The sequence below is a fragment of the Perognathus longimembris genome, chromosome 2, assembly GCF_023159225.1.
Source record: "Perognathus longimembris pacificus isolate PPM17 chromosome 2, ASM2315922v1, whole genome shotgun sequence".
In the NCBI taxonomy this organism is placed as follows: domain Eukaryota; kingdom Metazoa; phylum Chordata; class Mammalia; order Rodentia; family Heteromyidae; genus Perognathus; species Perognathus longimembris.
Genome location: NC_063162.1, coordinates 104,650,077 through 104,667,435, shown reverse-complemented (window position 1 = coordinate 104,667,435; position 17,359 = coordinate 104,650,077).

The following is a 17,359-nucleotide window of genomic DNA, read 5'->3' as shown; positions in this document are numbered from 1 at the left end:
AAGTGAAGAGATTCTTGACAGGGCTAGGAACAGATAGGTGCTTGTTGCTCACCCTTGTAAATCTGGCTACTTGGGAGATGGATCTGAGGACTGAACAAAGGGCAGAGCAAGCAGAAAGTTATGAGACACTCGTATTTCAAATTACACTGCAACAGGAGCATAAAGCTGCTCTTTTTTTTTTTTTTTGGCCAGTCCTGGGCCTTGGACTCAGGGCCTGAGCACTGTCCCTGGCTTCTTCCTGCTCAAGGCTAGCACTCTGCCACTTGAGCCACAGCGCCGCTTCTGGCCGTTTTCTGCATATGTGGTGCTGGGGAATCGAACCTAGGGCCTCGTGTATCCGAGGCAGGCACTCTTGCCACTAGGCTATACCCCAGCCCATAAAGCTGCTCTTAATCCCAGGAACAGTAGAAACTCTTGAAGGCTCACAGAGGAGAAGGAGGAGAGCAGCATGCTACCTCCAAGCCCAGCAGCAGCAACAACATCTAGGGGCACAGAGAGAGTGATGGAGGGTGATGGAGGTTCTGATGCCTTTGCATGCTGCCACAAGACAAGAACCTGAACAAGGCAGTACCCCCTTTTGAATGGTGAAGAACACTGACAGCCTGGTTTCAAGCAGGTGTCAATGTGTGACATGTCCTTAAGGAGGAAGACCGGATACATCTTCAGAAGACAGGTGCTAGAGGGCAGGGTGAAGATAAGGAAATGTTCACCCCCAGAGCTACTGTGCCTTTTGATCTAGTTAATGGCTGTCAATCATGAGCAGAGATCCTCGCTGGGGAAAGTAATGTGCCTCACTTTACTAAGGCAAACTGAGGCAGCCTTACCACGAGATTGTCCTGGAAGCGCCAGAGTCTAAAATCCTGGATATAACCTGCTGCCACCGGTGATTTGACCGAGATTCCAGTACCCCTGTCTGGAAGAACATTTAATGTCCCCATGACAATTTATCTGATGCATCTGGAGCAGAAGGACTGGGAGTGCAACGTCACCTGATTCGTGAGGATCCTGACCCCTGGGGCTCTGACTTTTCCATGGCCTATACTCCATGCTCTTGTTGTGTTCCCCTAAAGAGAGACCATGCTCCAGCTTGTCACTCTGGTGCATTCTCACCTGCAGAGCAGCAGAAGCAGGAGGGTGGGAGGAAATGCACCCCACCTGTGTATTTCCCTACCTCCTCTGGAGCCCCTGAATAAGGGGCACAGAGCGGGAGACTGAGAGCAAAACTACCCTAGCTCCAACAGCAGCTCCAGCTGAAACAGCAGCATCTCACTCCCTTTGGGCCAAACCAGTGGTTCAAAGGACCAGAACACTGAAAAGGAGAGGCAGGAGGACAGCAGGTCCATCTCCCATGCATCCTTTACAACAACAGGACATGGGGCATTGAGTGGCAGATGGACAGAATCTTGTCTGCACCAATTCCAGAAGTTCATAAGCCAATTGGAGGGGCAAAGAGGAAGAGGAGAGCAGCAAGCTGCCCCAGGCAGAGCAACAAAGGAAATCGCCTCAGGGGCACAGAGGAGGAGGAAGAGAACACCTGATATGTCCCCTTTCAATAAGCTTCAAACCTAACCGGAGTACAGAGAGGAGAAGGAGGAGAATGGCAAGCTGCCTCCAGCTCCCACAGCAGCATTAGCATCCACCATTGACAGAGAGGTGGAGAAGAAAGGCAACATGCTTCCTTCCTGGGCTCCAGCAGCTGTAGAAACCTCCTTCCCTTCTGGTCAACACACTTGTTTTGGTTACCACCCCAACACACCAACAAGGCAAGAACTAGAAGTGGCTGAAGAGGAGGATTGGCAACTGTTTCAGAAGACTGAGGCTGTTGCATGCCTCCACCAGAGAAGGTTCCCCAAAATGGATTTTCTTTGTGAGGGGGAAGAGAATTCACAGCCTGGAAACAAAAAGGTGGTGATTGATGGGTGATGTACCCTTCAAAGGAGGTTTTGGTACATCCTAGAAAGACAGGTGCTAGTGGGTGGGGAAAGGTAATGACATGGTTTTCTCCAGACGATGAGACTTTTGATTGACTTAAAGGCTACAGACCTGAGTGGAGACCCTCCATGGGCCAAGCAATGTGCCATCCCTGGCTCAGGCAAACTGAGAAGCTTCACAAAGCCCCAGCCAGATGGCCAAGGAGCAGCCAGGCCCTGGCATCCTAAACATAATGGACTGCTACCTGAAATTTGACTCATGGGAGGTGCACGCAGCCCTGTCTAGGAGGATAGTTAATGCTGTCACGAGAACAGACTGGATTCTCCAGGAGCAGCAAGATAAGGATTTTTTAAATTTCTTTTTGTTTTGTTTTAAAGCACTTATCGGTGGCAAATCAAAGTACGAAAACACTTTTCCCCACATCAGTGGCATCTGAGCCTGTCTAATGATGGCTGACCCTTAGAAGAGATACTCAATGTGGTAAGTGGTACACCACCCCTGGCTCAGGCAAACTGAGGCAGCCTCCCCCACCCCAAACTAGAATGTTCAGAATCAGCCAGACCATGCAATCCTGAGATAATGACATCATACCTAGGAATTGACTCAGAAGAGATGCAGGCAGCCCTGTCAGTAGAACTTTTAATTGTGCCATGGCGACATGCCAGGATCTCCAGGAGTAGCAAGACCAGGGCCTAGATCTCATCAGCCCACTCAGCTGCCTGCTTCCTGGGCTTCCGCCTTGCCCTTGCCGTGCACACCTGTCCTGTCAAAATGTGCCCTTCAGGAGAGCCAGTGCTCCTGTGCGCCACCCTGCTGCCGGCCTGCCTGCTGAGCAGCAGGAGGAGGAGGCTGGCAGGAAGGGTACCAGGTCTGTGAGTCTCCTCTGCCTCCTCTGGAGCCCCAGCATAACTGTCACAGAGTGGGAGACTGAGGACAGCCAGCCTCCCCCTTCTCCAGCAGCAACAGCAGCAGTGTCACTCCCCATGGACCAACCCAGGGAACTCACCATTCTAGCCCCTGAACAGGAGAAGCAGGTGAGCAACAGAACTGATTCTATTGTATGCATACTGTCTAATACATTGGCATGGAGTCCAGAGGGGGAGAGGCACATCAGCTGGGCTGCCCCAGGTTCAGAAGCCATCTGGTCTGAACTGGAAGCCCTCAGGGAGAGAGAGAGGAGAGCAGCGATCTGACCTCAGAACAGCAGGAGAAACATCCACCTGGGACACAGAAACGTCCACAACAAATGACAGAGGCACGGTTGGACTAGACTCAAGAAGAATCTTAGAAATTGTTTTAGAAAACTGTGCTGCTGCTGCCTGTCTCATCAATAGAACCCCAAAGAAAGTGCTTCCTTTCATAAGTGAAGAAAAGCACTGACAGCTTGGAAAGAAGTAGGTGGGCCATGAGCTATGCTCTATGTTTTATCTATGTTTCAAGGAAATCTTTTTAGCTCATCACCCCTGATCTGTGCTTGCCTTCCTGGGAGTGAAGTAGGGATACTAAAAGACAGGAGGGGACAGGAGGAAGAAGAGGGGTATTTAAAGGGATAGAGTTTCAGAAGGAAGGGATCTTGACCTGTCAGGAGTTGTCCTGTGTAATTCAGTCCCCGAGTTTCCATTCTTCCTGCAGCTCATGTAGAGAGGCAGAACAACCATCACTACGCCACTTGCCATGAAGTCATGCTATGTAGCCTGAGCATGCCTGAGAATAGCGTCCATCTGGGCCTATCCTGAAAATGTTCATGCACCTGTTTTTCTTTTCCACATTGCACATGGTTTCTAACGTCATTTGTAAGGTTTCTCACCACATTTAATAAATGGATATTTCTGGGAGATGATCACATCTATTCTGAGTAGGTGGCCATTTTTGCCATGACTACTAATAATTGGGAGTTAGTTCAGGGGTGTAATGGAGCCACTAGTCTTGCCTGTGGACCTAACTATTCAGAGGACTGAGTCCTTGGAGGATTGACCTTCCAAGAGAACCAGCCAACAAGTCCTTCCTCCAATATTGTCAGCATACAGGAGGGAGGAAGGTGGAGCTCAAGCAGTAGATAGTTAACCTATTAAGCACAGAAAGTGCTAGATCATCAGTTCTAAATAATAATTTAAGAAAGGCAAGGTGATTCCAACTCCATTAACAGCAAGCAGCTCCTATCAGTTCAGTTCCTTGTGATTCTCGTCAACCAATCATGCTTTTCTCTACATCATAGTTGACTGGAGCATTGTTCTGCAGGCAGTATTTTGGTTTGAGTTCAGAATGGAGTCAAGCATCTTACTTTTAATCACTACCCAAACCACTGGAGAAATAGGCATATTGTATACATACTTGAATCTTCCCTCAGGATTCCTCCTCAACTAGGCTTTGAGACATGGAGCAAGAAAATGCAAACATTTGGAAGAGACATCCAATGGAAATGCACAGTCCTAGGGCAATGAGTTCCTTTTCCATGAGAAAAAAACACAGAAATTATATGTTAGCCTTTAGGAAGAAAAAGCATGACTGGCCACTTAAGAAACATCCTTGTCAGAACTAGCTGTCTCCTCATTAGTGTTTCTCATACACGAAATTCTTTAGTGTGAGCTCCAGCTAAAAATTAGGACATGTTTTATGGTTGTACAAAACCACTAGTAGTCATTGTGTTGAAGTGCTTTGATTCCTACCCAAAACCTAGTTCCTAAATTTATGTTTCCCTACTTGAGTAACGGTTTAAAACAAAAAAGAATGCAGCAAATGGAAAAAATAATTCTATTGTTTAAAGAAAGATTTTGCTTCATAACTACTGTGATCTTTGAACCAAACAAATGCCCATATCTTCCTGGGAGCAGCACCTCATAGACTGGGGATTTCTAGTGATTACTGAATTTAGAAAGATGTTGAGCCTCAGATTTCTCCTTAGAAATGCACAGGGCAGGGAAAAAGCCAGGACATGATTATATTGCTCATCATGTTTGGATCAAATATCTTATCTGTGGCTATGTTTCATAACAAAACAAACAAACAAAGAAGGGCTCCAAAGAGAATACTCTGGAATTTGACTGATGAATCATAGACTTAAGGTTTAAGTACAGACCTAGGTCTTCCTATGGCACAATAGTCCTGGAAACATATTTGGGAAGTTGACCATGTTTTCTCTAAATATAAAAAGCCATCTCTAGGGGTATAGAAGCCTTGCACTTCCCATCTCAAACTTCACAGTGCTAGGTGGATTCCTGATCCTGAGGTGAGGGAGGGAGGGAGGACTCCACTCCTCAGAATTTGCATTATTTGGTGCACATAAGTAGTACGACTTACACTTTGGAATGAATGCTGCTTTAAATATATTCATCTCTGACACAAAGTTTTTTTTTACGATCAAGACATATAAATCTAGTTCATCTGTCCTCCATAGAAGAACATATTTATTGTAGCAGAATGACACCATGTAGATAATGACACAAGACAGATGTTTTTACCTGGTCGCCATCCACCTGGTAGACATGTTTATTTGCCAGTCTTCACATGACGATGGACACTGCAAATCCAACGATGGCTATGGCAATGGCATCCACATACATATACGAGGTAGAAGACAGTGGCGTCCAAGTTGGCTGGAGGGAGTAGCCTGAAGAGTGAAGCTGGCTTTAGCTCAAGTGTGGTGACCACTGGGAAAGAAGAGAGAAGCGTGGAGCATTTGAGAGGGGCATTTTTTTTTCCTTGCAAATGACATGAAGGATATTTAGACATTTGTTCAGTCTTCTTGGTAAAAAGGAGGACCCTGTGGCAGAGAGAGAGAGAGAGAGAGAGAGAGAGAGAGGTGTTTTTTTCCAGGTCCACATTGCAGAGGGCCAGCATCTCTAGATTCTGGGTTATTTATAAGCAGAGGAATCTCATACCCCATGGCACCAAGATGAGAGGTGTATGACAGACACAGAAGCAGGAAGAGGAGAGGGTCACCGAAGTGCTTAGATACTTCAAGACATCTGAAGTAGTCTTGGAGTGGAGAGGGTGTAGGACATGTTCACTCTGTCCTGGGAATATTACTCACTATTCGCTGTTGCTATTAGAGGTGAGTACTCGAGTCTATGATCTCTTCTTATGTCATTGTCCCTTCAGTTGCTCAATATAAAATTGTTTTAGGTACTATTGTTGAGAAATTGTAACTCCATAAATTTACAAAGTTTAATGCAAGGCTTCAATATCCGTATACTTCTGGAGTAATGAGCTCAATTCAATCAGCATAATCCTTAACACAGTTATCTCTCTTGGTCTTTAAGTGCCTCTCAGTGCTAGGACTTTAATTCTAGCCTTGGGGCAATAGAGACCTATTCTCCCTCTTGCTCCTTCTCCCAATATTTTGTCTGTGCCCAAAGTCATCCCATCCATTTGTTGCCAACTGACTAGATCATGTGTTTCCCAATGAGTATAGAGCAGACTGAAGGGACAACTGCAATCATGGTTCACTCCCTTTCTACAATTAATATAAACTGAAGGTGAGTGGATAACAGAAGCTGCTCTGTTGGGAGGTAGGTAAAAGGAGGGTTGAACTACTTTATTGGTGCGTATGAAATTAGGTTAATCAAAACTGTTGACATTTTTTTAATTAGGGAGGTTAACTGAGTGCTGGTGGCTCAGCCCTTAATTCTTTTTCTGATGGTTATAGCTAAAGATTACTATGTGCATATGTGTGTAGGTGGTGTGTGTGTGTGTGTGTGTGTGTGTGTGCATGCATGTGGTCATGACAGTACTGTGCCTTGAACTCAAGGCCAGGGCACTCTCTCTGAACTATTTTACTCAAGGCTGATGCTCCACCACTTGGGCCACTGCTCTCCTTCCAGCTTTTTGATGGTTAATTAGAGATAAGAGTCTCAAAAAGACTTCCGGGAAGACAGCAGAGCAGCTGCAGTGCACTAGCTCAGCTCCCTCCAGCACCGCAGATTTCTCACCCCATAGAAACTTTTACCACTAGAAATACAACCAGCGTAAGTTGTAACAGTACAGGGATTCTGGCCAGGAAGGAAAAATCGACTTTGCACGTCTGAAAACACAGATTCGAGCTCTGGGCGGTATCCCACCGCCACACCAGTGTCAGCGGCACCGGCACAGTGCCCATCACAGCAACCTGCACTCCACGGAGGTAAAGCACACAGCGGAAACCAGGCAGCGCCTGAGCAGGGATGACCTGAAATCGCAGAGAAAGCGTGCTAGTACACTGGCATCCCCAATTCAAATGGGCAGAAGAAACACAAGAAAGATGGCAAACAATGAAGTCTTATCTCCCACTCAAAATAAGCAGGAAGCAGAGCAGTCAATCAAAGACATAGAAGAGAACCCTCAAAATGCTCTACAAAGTCTACTGATAAACATGATAAATGAAAAGTTCGAATCTCTTCAGTCAATTATTCTAGAGCATGAGAAGGCAAAGCAAAAATTAATGGAGAATTTCATGGCATCCACAAATAGAAAGATAAATGAACTTCAAGAGTCAAATGAAAAGATAGCTAACCAGCTTAAAGATTTGAGAGACAACTCTCAAAACCAAAGTAATGAAGTTAATGAAGTAAAGAAGTCCATACAATACCTAAGAAATGACATGGAAATTATCAGGAAAGACCAGTCAGAAGCAAAAGAGATTCGAAATCAAGTAACTAGCCTACAGTCCCGACTAACTGAAGCAGAGGATCAAATTTCGGGAACTGAAGATTCCTTAGATTCTATGGAGAAAGATCAAAAATCAATACAAATCCAGTCCAATCAACAAAACAGATTGCTACAGGAGATTCAAGACACGATCAGGAAGCCCAATTTAAGGATAATAGGTAATGAGGAAAACTTGGAGAAAGAGGTTAATGGCATAGGCAACCTATTTAACAGAATATTAACTGAGAACTTCCCAAATATCCAGAAGGAAAGGCCTATACAGATACAAGAAGCAGTTAGAACCCCAAATCGACCAGACCAGAATAGGACATCCCACCGACACATTGTGATCAAAACAGCTTCAGCAGAGTGCAAGGAAAAAATACTCAAAGCTGTTAGGGCAAAGAAAACAATCACATATAAAGGAAAAGCAATCAGAATTACCCCAGACTTCTCAGCAGAGACCATGAAAGCAAGGAGAGCCTGGAATGAAGTATACCAAACTCTAAATAAAAATAACTACCAACCAAGAATTCTGTACCCAGCCAAACTCTCCTTCATAGCTGAAGGTCAAATAAAAGTCTTCCACAATAAGGAAAAACTGAAACAATATATCTCCACCAAACCAGCTTTACACAAAATCCTTAAAGGTGTACTATACAGGGAAAATAATCAAGATCCCAATACAGACAGAGAAATGAACCCTAATTAGTAAACATCAGATCAAGAAATGGGAAGACACAGCTTTAAACAAGATAGTGATAATGAAAGGAACAAACGATCATCTCTCAATCCTAACTGTCAACATTAATGGACTTAATTCTCCAATCAAACGACATAGGCTCATAAGTTGGATCAAAAATCAAGATCCATCTTTCTGCTGCCTCCAAGAGACACATCTATCCAGCAAAAGTAAACATCTTCTAAAAGTGAAAGGCTGGAAACAAATCTATCAAGCAAATGGCCCCCATAAGCAGGCTGGAGTTGCAATCCTAGTATCAGACAAAATTGACTTCAAATTTAAAAAGGTAAGAAGAGACAAAGAAGGTTACTACATACTAGTAAAAGGATCTCTCCTACAGGAAGAAATAACCATTCTAAATATCTACACACCAAATGCAGGAACACCCAACTTCATCAAACAAACACTACTGGCTCTAAAATCACTCATAGACCCAAACACATTGATAGTTGGGGACTTTAACACTCCACTATCACCTCTGAACAGATCAACACGCCAAAAACTGAACAAAGAAACCACAGAACTAAACAATTGCATAGACCAACTAGACTTAATCGACATCTACAGAATATTCCACCCAGCAAGGACAGAATACACATTCTTTTCAGCAGCACATGGAACATTCTCCAAAATAGATCACATCTTAGGGCACAAAGAAAATCTGTACAAATTCAGAAGTATCAAAACCATTCCCTGCATTCTCTCAGACCACAACGGAATAAAATTAGAGCTCAACTCAAACAGCCACCACAGAAAATTGCTACAATTCATGGAGACTAAACAACACACTGCTGAACCATCAGAGGGTCATTGAAGAAATTAAAATGGAAATTCAAATGTTTATGGAATTCAACCAAGTTGAGGACACAAAGTACCAGCTCCTTTGGGACACAGAAAAGGCAGTACTCAGAGGAAAATTTCTATCTCTGAGTGCATACATCAACAAACTGGAGAAACAGCAACTCAATAATTTAAGGAAACACCTTAATTTCCTTGAGAGAGAACAACAAGCCAAACCCCAAGTCAATAGACGGAAGCAAATAATTAAAATCAAATCAGAAATAAATCAATTAGAGACGAAAAAACCATTGAAAGAATCAACAAAACAGAGTTGGTTCTTTGAAAAAAATCAACAAGATAGACAGACCCCTGGCAAACCTGACCAAAAAACAAAGGCAGCACGCTCAAATAAACAAGATAAGAGATAAAACAGGTAACATCACCACAGAAATAACCAAAATTCAGAAAATAATAAGGGACTATTTTGCAAACCTTTATGCCAACAAATTCGAGAACTTGGAAGAAATGGATGATTTCCTAGAAAAAATTCATATCCCCAAACTGAACCATGAAGATTTAAACCTCCTAAACAGACCCATATCCAGTATTGAAATAGAAACGGCAATAAAGGATCTCCCATCCAAGAAAAGCCCAGGTCCAGACAGATTCACTGCAGAAATCTACAAGACCTTCAAAACAGAACTCACACCAATATTTCTCAAACTCTTCAATGAAATTGAAAGAGAACGTTCACTTCCAGACTCATTCTATGAAGCCAGTATAACCCTCATCCCAAAGCCAGGCAGGGGCTCATCACGGAAAGAGGACTATAGACCGATCTCCCTGATGAACATAGACGCAAAAATTCTCAACAAAATTCTGGCCAATCGACTTCAACAGGTCATCAAAAAAATAATACACCACGATCAAACTGGATTCATCCCAGGGATGCAAAGTTGGTTTAATATACGCATGTCAATTAATGTAATCCACCACATCAACTGGAGCAAGCTAAAGAACCACATGGTTTTATCTCTGGATGCGGAAAAAGTGTTTGATAAAATCCAGCACCCATTTATGCTAAAAGCCCTGGAAAAACTGGGATTCCAGGGAACATTCCTGAATATAATCAAGGCAGTTTATGACAAACCAACAGCTAGCATAACTCTAAATGGTGAAAAACTAAAGCCATTCCCTTTAAAATCAGGAACAAGGCAGGGATGTCCACTCTCTCCCCTGCTCTTCAACATAGTACTAGAATTCCTAGCCAGAGCAATCAGGCAAGAAGAAAATATAAAGGGGATCCAAGTAGGTAAAGATGAAGTTAAACTCTCTCTCTTCGCAGATGACATGATCCTATACCTAAAGAATCCCATAGACTCTACCCCCAAACTACTAGAGCTGATCCAAAACTTTGGCAAAGTTGCAGGATATGAAATAAAATAAACCCTCAAAAATCAACGGCCTTTCTGTATGCTAACAACCCGAAGACAGAGGCTGATATCAGGAAAGCAACCCCCTTTGCAATAGCCTCCAAAAACATAAAATACCTAGGAATAACCTTAACCAAAGAAGTGAAAGACCTCTTTGAGGAGAACTTTAAAACCTTGAAAAATGAAATTAAGTCAGAACTAAGGAAATGGAAAAACCTCCCATGCTCCTGGATTGGGAGGATTAATATAATCAAAATGGCAATATTGCCAAAGGCTATCTACAAATTCAATGCAATACCCATTAATATCCCAACACCATTTTTTGATGAAATAGAGGAAGCAATCCAGAAATTCATATGGAATAATAAAAGACCTAGAATAGCAAAAACAATCCTAAGCAGAAAGAACAGTGCTGGAGGAATTACAATACCCAACTTCAAGCTGTATTATAAAGCTATAGTAATAAAAACAGCTTGGTATTGGCACCGGAATAGGCCTGAAGACCAATGGAACAGAATTGAAGACCTGGGAATGAACCCACAGAACTACGCCTACTTAATCTTTGATAAAGGGGCTAAAACAATAGTTTGGAAGAAAGATAGCCTCTTTAACAAATTGTGCTGGAAAAACTGGCTCAACACATGCAACAAACTAAAACTAGATCCTTATATATCACCCTGCACCAAAATCAATTCCAAATGGATTAAAGACCTCGAAATCAAAACAGACACGCTGAAAACACTAAAGGAAGAAGTAGGAGAAACACTTGGGCTCCTTGGCGCAGGACGGAACTTCCTGAACAAAGACCCAGAAAGGCTACAAATCAAAGAAACGTTGGACAAATGGGACTGCATCAAACTGCAGAGCTTCTGCACAGCAAAGGACATAGCTTGCAAGATAAACAGAAAGCCCACAGACTGGGAGAAGATCTTTACCGACCATTCAACAGACAAAGGCCTCATATCTAAAATATATGCAGAACTAAAAAAATTACCTTCCTCCAAAACAAAACCGCAAAGAACTAATAGCCCACTCATCAAGTGGGCTAAAGACCTACAAAGAGACTTCTCTGATGAGGAAATGAGAATGGCCAAGAGACATATGAAAAAGTGCTCTACATCACTGGCCATAAAGGAAATGCAAATCAAAACAACATTGAGATTCCATCTCACCCCAGTAAGAATGTCATATAGCAAGAAAACTAACAATAACAGTTGTTGGAGGGGATGTGGCCAAAAGGGAACCCTACTTCATTGTTGGTGGGAATGTAAACTGGTTCAGCCACTCTGGCAAGCAGTATGGAGATTCTTCAGAAGGCTAAATGTAGAACTCCCCTATGACCCAGCAACCCCACTTTTGGGTATTTATCCAAAAAACCACAAACAAAGTCACAGTAATGCCACCAGCACAACAATGTTCATCGCAGCACAATTTGTCATAGCAAGAATCTGCAACCATCCCAGATGCCCCTCCGTAGACGAATGGATCAGGAAAATGTGGTACATATACACAATGGAATTTTATGCCTCTATCAGAAAGAATGACATTGCCCCATTTGTAAGGAAATGGAAGGACTTGGAAAAAATTATACTAAGTGAAGTGAGCCAGACCCAAAGAAACATGGACTCTATGGTCTCCCTTATTGGGAATAATTAGCACAGGTTTAGGCAAGTCACAGCAGAGGATCACAAGAGCCCAATAGCTATACCCTTATGATCACATAAGATGATGCTAAGTGAAATGAACTCCATTTTATGGAAATGATTGTTATATCACAGTTGTAACTACTTTCAACATCCCATGTGTATCTGTAGTTTCTGCTATTGATGATGTTCGTGTATCACCTTCTTGTGATTGTATCTACACTATCTCTGTAATCTTATCTGAGTGTATGGGAAACAGTGTGTATTGGTATTAGAATTAGGAAATTCAAAGGGAATACCAAAATTGAGAGACAAAGGGTAAAATAAGAGAAACAACAACAAAAGCAATACTTGCAAAACTGTTTGGTGTAAGTGAACTGAACACCTCAGGGGGAGAAAGGGGGAGGAGGGAGGGGGGTATGAGGAACAAGGTAACAAACAGTACAAGAAATGTATCCAATGCCTAACGTATGAAACTGTAACCTCTCTGTACATCAGTTTTATAATAAAAACTTAAAAAAAAGAGTCTCAAAAACTTTCATGCCCAGGCTACCCTTGAGCTGGGAGTGTCAGATCTCAGCATCCTAAGTAGTTCAGATGATAGGCATAAGCTACCAGTGCCCGGTTAGCTCAAGGTTATTATTTCCCAAGTTTTATAATACAAACATCAAGATACCAATAAAACAAATGAACAGATAAGATTATTGGTTATGAATTATAATCACAAAATTGTTATTACAAATAAATATATCTTTTTATTGGTATAAGTCACAAAGAAATATCAACCTTTTTTCTCTGGGGTTTGAATGCAAGTTCTTGCACCCACTAAGCATTACCCTCTCTCATAGTGTCATATCCCACACTCTCCCCCACTTCCCACCTGCCCCCCTCACCCTAATCTCATCTGAGTTGTGTGAAGATGCTTTTATTGTGGAGATATTTTTATTGAGGGAGAATCCACTTCCAAAAGGTAGCACTGCAGTGTACAATCAGGGGATTCATTATGCAGTGTTGTGGAACCATAATGACATCCTTGCCAGTCCTTCTCATCACCCTAAACAGAAGCTCCACATGCAGTAAACAGGTGCTGCCCATGCCCTCCCGCCCTCCCTCCCTTCTTCCCTCTCTTTTTCTTATCCTAGAGCTTGGACTCAGAGCCTGAGCACTTCCCTGGCTTCCTTTTGCACAAGGCTAGCTCTCTACCACTTGAGCCACAGTACCCACCTCTTTGGCCTTTTCTGTATATGTGCTGCTATAAGGGAGCACTCTACCACTAAGCCACATTAATGTTGCAGAATACAGCTGCTGTGCTGCAGAATAATAAAATGTGAACATGTGTTCACTAGGTGTCAGCCTGATGGGTTTTGATTTTCACCTGGCCAAGCTCAAAGGCAGCAATAGCAAACCACTTAACTTCTGTCTTACTATGTACACTAGATGCAGATTTTGTGCAAACATATTAAGATCTCTCTTCAGATTGTTGGTTCTGATACTGACAGTTTTATTCTTTAGCACTCAAGAGCACATTCCTTAAAACATGACTAGGTCAGCTTTATCTCTGGAGTGAGAAGAAAGCAAGGAAAGGGAGAGGGAGGCCTGCTTCATTGCAGCCTGGTCAGGGAGAACTGAAAGAAAATAGTGAAGAGAGGCTGACTTAGTGGAGAATTGAAGCCTGTGCAACAATGTTGAAGTGGGCACAGCAAAGATACTAGGTACACTCGGCTGCTGCTATTCTGACCAACTCAAAGGAACCAATCTTCACTTTAACAGAACCGCTTGCAATGCCCCTGCAGGGCTCCTGTGTCCCCTAGGCCCCTGTTCATGACAGCTGTTCCTTTGCTGACCATCACTCATGGTTACTCTGCCCCAGCCAAAGGGAGCTGGCTGCCAGGCACACCTCCTTCAGAGACTCTGCACTGGCCACTGGAGATTCCAGAACTTTTTCCTTCATTGCTTGTCCTCTACACTCATTACCACTTCCAAAGAGGAAGAAGTTTGGCTATTAATATAAATACATATATATCCTATATATGGATATATATCCTACATTGATATATTTTATATTGATATTTATATATCAATTCAGTTTTTTTCCACAGACTCACTTAGGTAGTTTTCCTTCTTCCTTCCATTGCTTCTATGCTTCTTTTTTGCTTGTTTGCTTTCTGTCCTTTGTTTCTCTCTCCCTTGTATTCATCTAGTCTTATTCCCTTCACTCTTTTGAATTTGGCTAACACAGGACAGGCACATAACAGGAATTCAGTAGATATTCCTTGAATTAAAAAGTGAATCAAGGAGGAAGCAAAGAAGAAAGGAAGGAAGAATGAATCAAAACCCTGCTTCATTGGAGATCATTGTTAGAAATGTTCAGTAGAAGGATATACTGAGACATGATATAATTTCTGATTATTTTCTGAAATTTTATTATGTTGAAAAGCACTCATGAGAGACTTAAGTATCAAGAAAACCCAGGCTCTTCTTTAAAATAGTACAAGTGCGGGAGGACACTTGTTCACATGCAAATGTTTATAAATGAGCTTTTGAGCCTTGAGATTGTTCCAATTTTCATTTGAGTTACAAGTCTGATGTCAACTCCATCTTTTTCCTATTGTCTTTATTTCTACCTTGAAGAAAGTGAGAAGTAGGAAAGAATGAAGTTATGAAAGACTAAAACACTGTATGCTCCACAGTACAAAGCCAATGAGAAAACTGATGAACAATCAAATGAATCAAATCCCAGGATTTTCTTTTCTGTAATGTTCACTGGAGAGGCAGGAGTTGAACTGATGCTTGAGTTCTGCCTCAGATTGAGACACCAGGCAAGAACAGCTGCTTTCAAACAGAGGTAAAAAACAAAACAAAACACTGCTGCCAGGATCTTTCCACTCGGAAAAAAAAAAAACAACAAACCATTGTCAAAGCACAGATGTTACTTAGAACCAAATCAAGGCCTGGGATCAGTCAAATTGGATTAGAGTAAGCATGTCCAGCTGCTTCCCATGCAGACACCACTGCTGCATGGCAAACAGCAAGAGAGCACACAGAAACTACTGACCACAAGCCCACCTGCACCAGCATGGAGCAGGTAGGGAGCATTGTAGAAAGCCTAAGAACAAACGGACAGCAGACATGAGACCACCAAAGAAGGAAAAGAAAGGATGTAGACTCAGTATCCCACTGCTCAGGTACCTCTTTCACTAGATCTGGTTTCTCATTAATGGTTTGCCCATTTTGTCAACTCCTGTCTATCTGTTGTATGATTAGATGGTTACAGAGAACCGATTATTGTTTTCTAGGTTTTTTGATGTAAAGGGTGTGGGAGAACAGGGTAGAATAAACAAAACAAGGATCATGTTTATGCCTTCATAGATTATGTCCTTAAATCCAAGAATAATTTCTCGTGTCTCATGTACAGAATTCCCAGGTTCATGACTGCAGAATTAGGTCCCAAAAAGAGAGTAAGGAAGAAATGTGCTCTTTTCTTTTACAGTGGTGGTAACTCAATAGTCCCTGTCTATGTGGGAGGTGGGAGGGTCACTTTTTATCCAAGTTTGGACAGGGGATCTCCTACTTCAGGCATGATCAAGGTGATTGTCCTTACCCCTTGTGGACCACCATGATCTCCATGCATTTTCCTTTCCAATGAGCATTTATCCAGGATATTCCAGACTTGACAACCAACTTCCAAGTTGCCACTGAAGCATGGAGAAATCAACACTGGTTTATCTCAAAGAATCAATTAGGCTGGCCCTGTTCCAAGTTGAAAGGCCAGAATAAGGAGTGCTAGTTCAGGCCTCCCCTCTTATACTTTCCTTCCAAAAAATGCTATGTGGGTCAAACATCTGGAAACGTGAACAATTTCTTTCATTCCACTAAAATTCATCATTAACTATGGGCCATTTTTCCCTTTTCCTATTTCCAGGAGGGGCTTTCCTTACCCAGATCCACTGAGAAGAACAAGTGCTAGGGGAGAAGACTGCTGAGCACTCTGGGCAGTTCAGTGTGATCTTGATCAGTGGGGCTGAGAGCTGGAGAAGGGAGAGCGCAGCACCATCCCCTATGTGAACAAGGAGACAGGACAATTAAACCCATACCACATTTGCAAGATAATTCATTTTATCTCCCTGGTTTTCTCATTTACTTCTGGGGCACATTGGGTAAATATTAGTGGGTCCTGTGTACCATCTTGATCCTTTTCACTTAAGGAACTCTTAACACTAGAGTCCTCTCATCTTGCCTAACTAACTGAATATAAGAGTTGCGTAGTTTAATTGCAGCAGAGGCCTCCAGATTGAGGCTGGAGAGACACCTGAGAGGATAGGCAGGGTAGAAAGTCTCCATGGGACCCTTTGGGACTAGTTTGACAAAAAAACTCAGGGTGCATGAGAACAAGTATGAAAAAAAAAATGTAAGCAGTAAGAAATTGGGGTAGATAGCAAAGGCATGTGAAGAGGTAAAGGTCCAGGGTGTACGTCTGGGATGGTAGGAGGTTAAAGCAGCAGCTATTGGGAGGCTCACAAAGAAAAATGCTACAGGCATTACCCTGCAGGGATTAGAGGTGTGCACAGCTGTGCAGATGAAATGTGCAGCTAAGGGACAGACCCTCAAAGACAGGCAAAGCCAGCAAATGCTGATGGCTTGTGGGTACCTGTGTGGTTTCAGGGCTCAATTACTCCAACACCAACAGTCCCTAAGGACTATTCTAAGTAAGGATCCTATCTGAAATAGAGAAATTGTACTCACTTAGGTTCCACTGTAAGGCCTAGGCAAAATATCAATATAATCTAAATAACTTAGGTAGCCAAAAGTCGGTGGAGCTAGGATACTTTGAGTCAGTATTCAAAATGTACCTACGGGGGCTGGGGATATGGCCTAGTGGCAAGAGTGCCTGCCTCATATACATGAGGCCCTGGGTTCGATTCCCCAGCACCACATATACAGAAAATGGCCAGAGGCGGCGTTGTGGCTCAAGTGGCAGAGTGCTAGCCTTGAGCAAAAAGAAGCCAGGGACAGTGCTCAGGCCCAGAGTCCAAGCCCCAGGACTGGCCAAAAAAAATGTACCTACGGTCCTGCCTAAATAATTGAGCTTGAATAAAGCTGTTTTAACTTCCCCACACCTAAAGAGTTAAAATCAGTCCCTCTCAGCCACAGCCAACTATTAATAATGTTATTCCCTAGCAGCTATTCTAAGACTTAGGAGTAAGTCT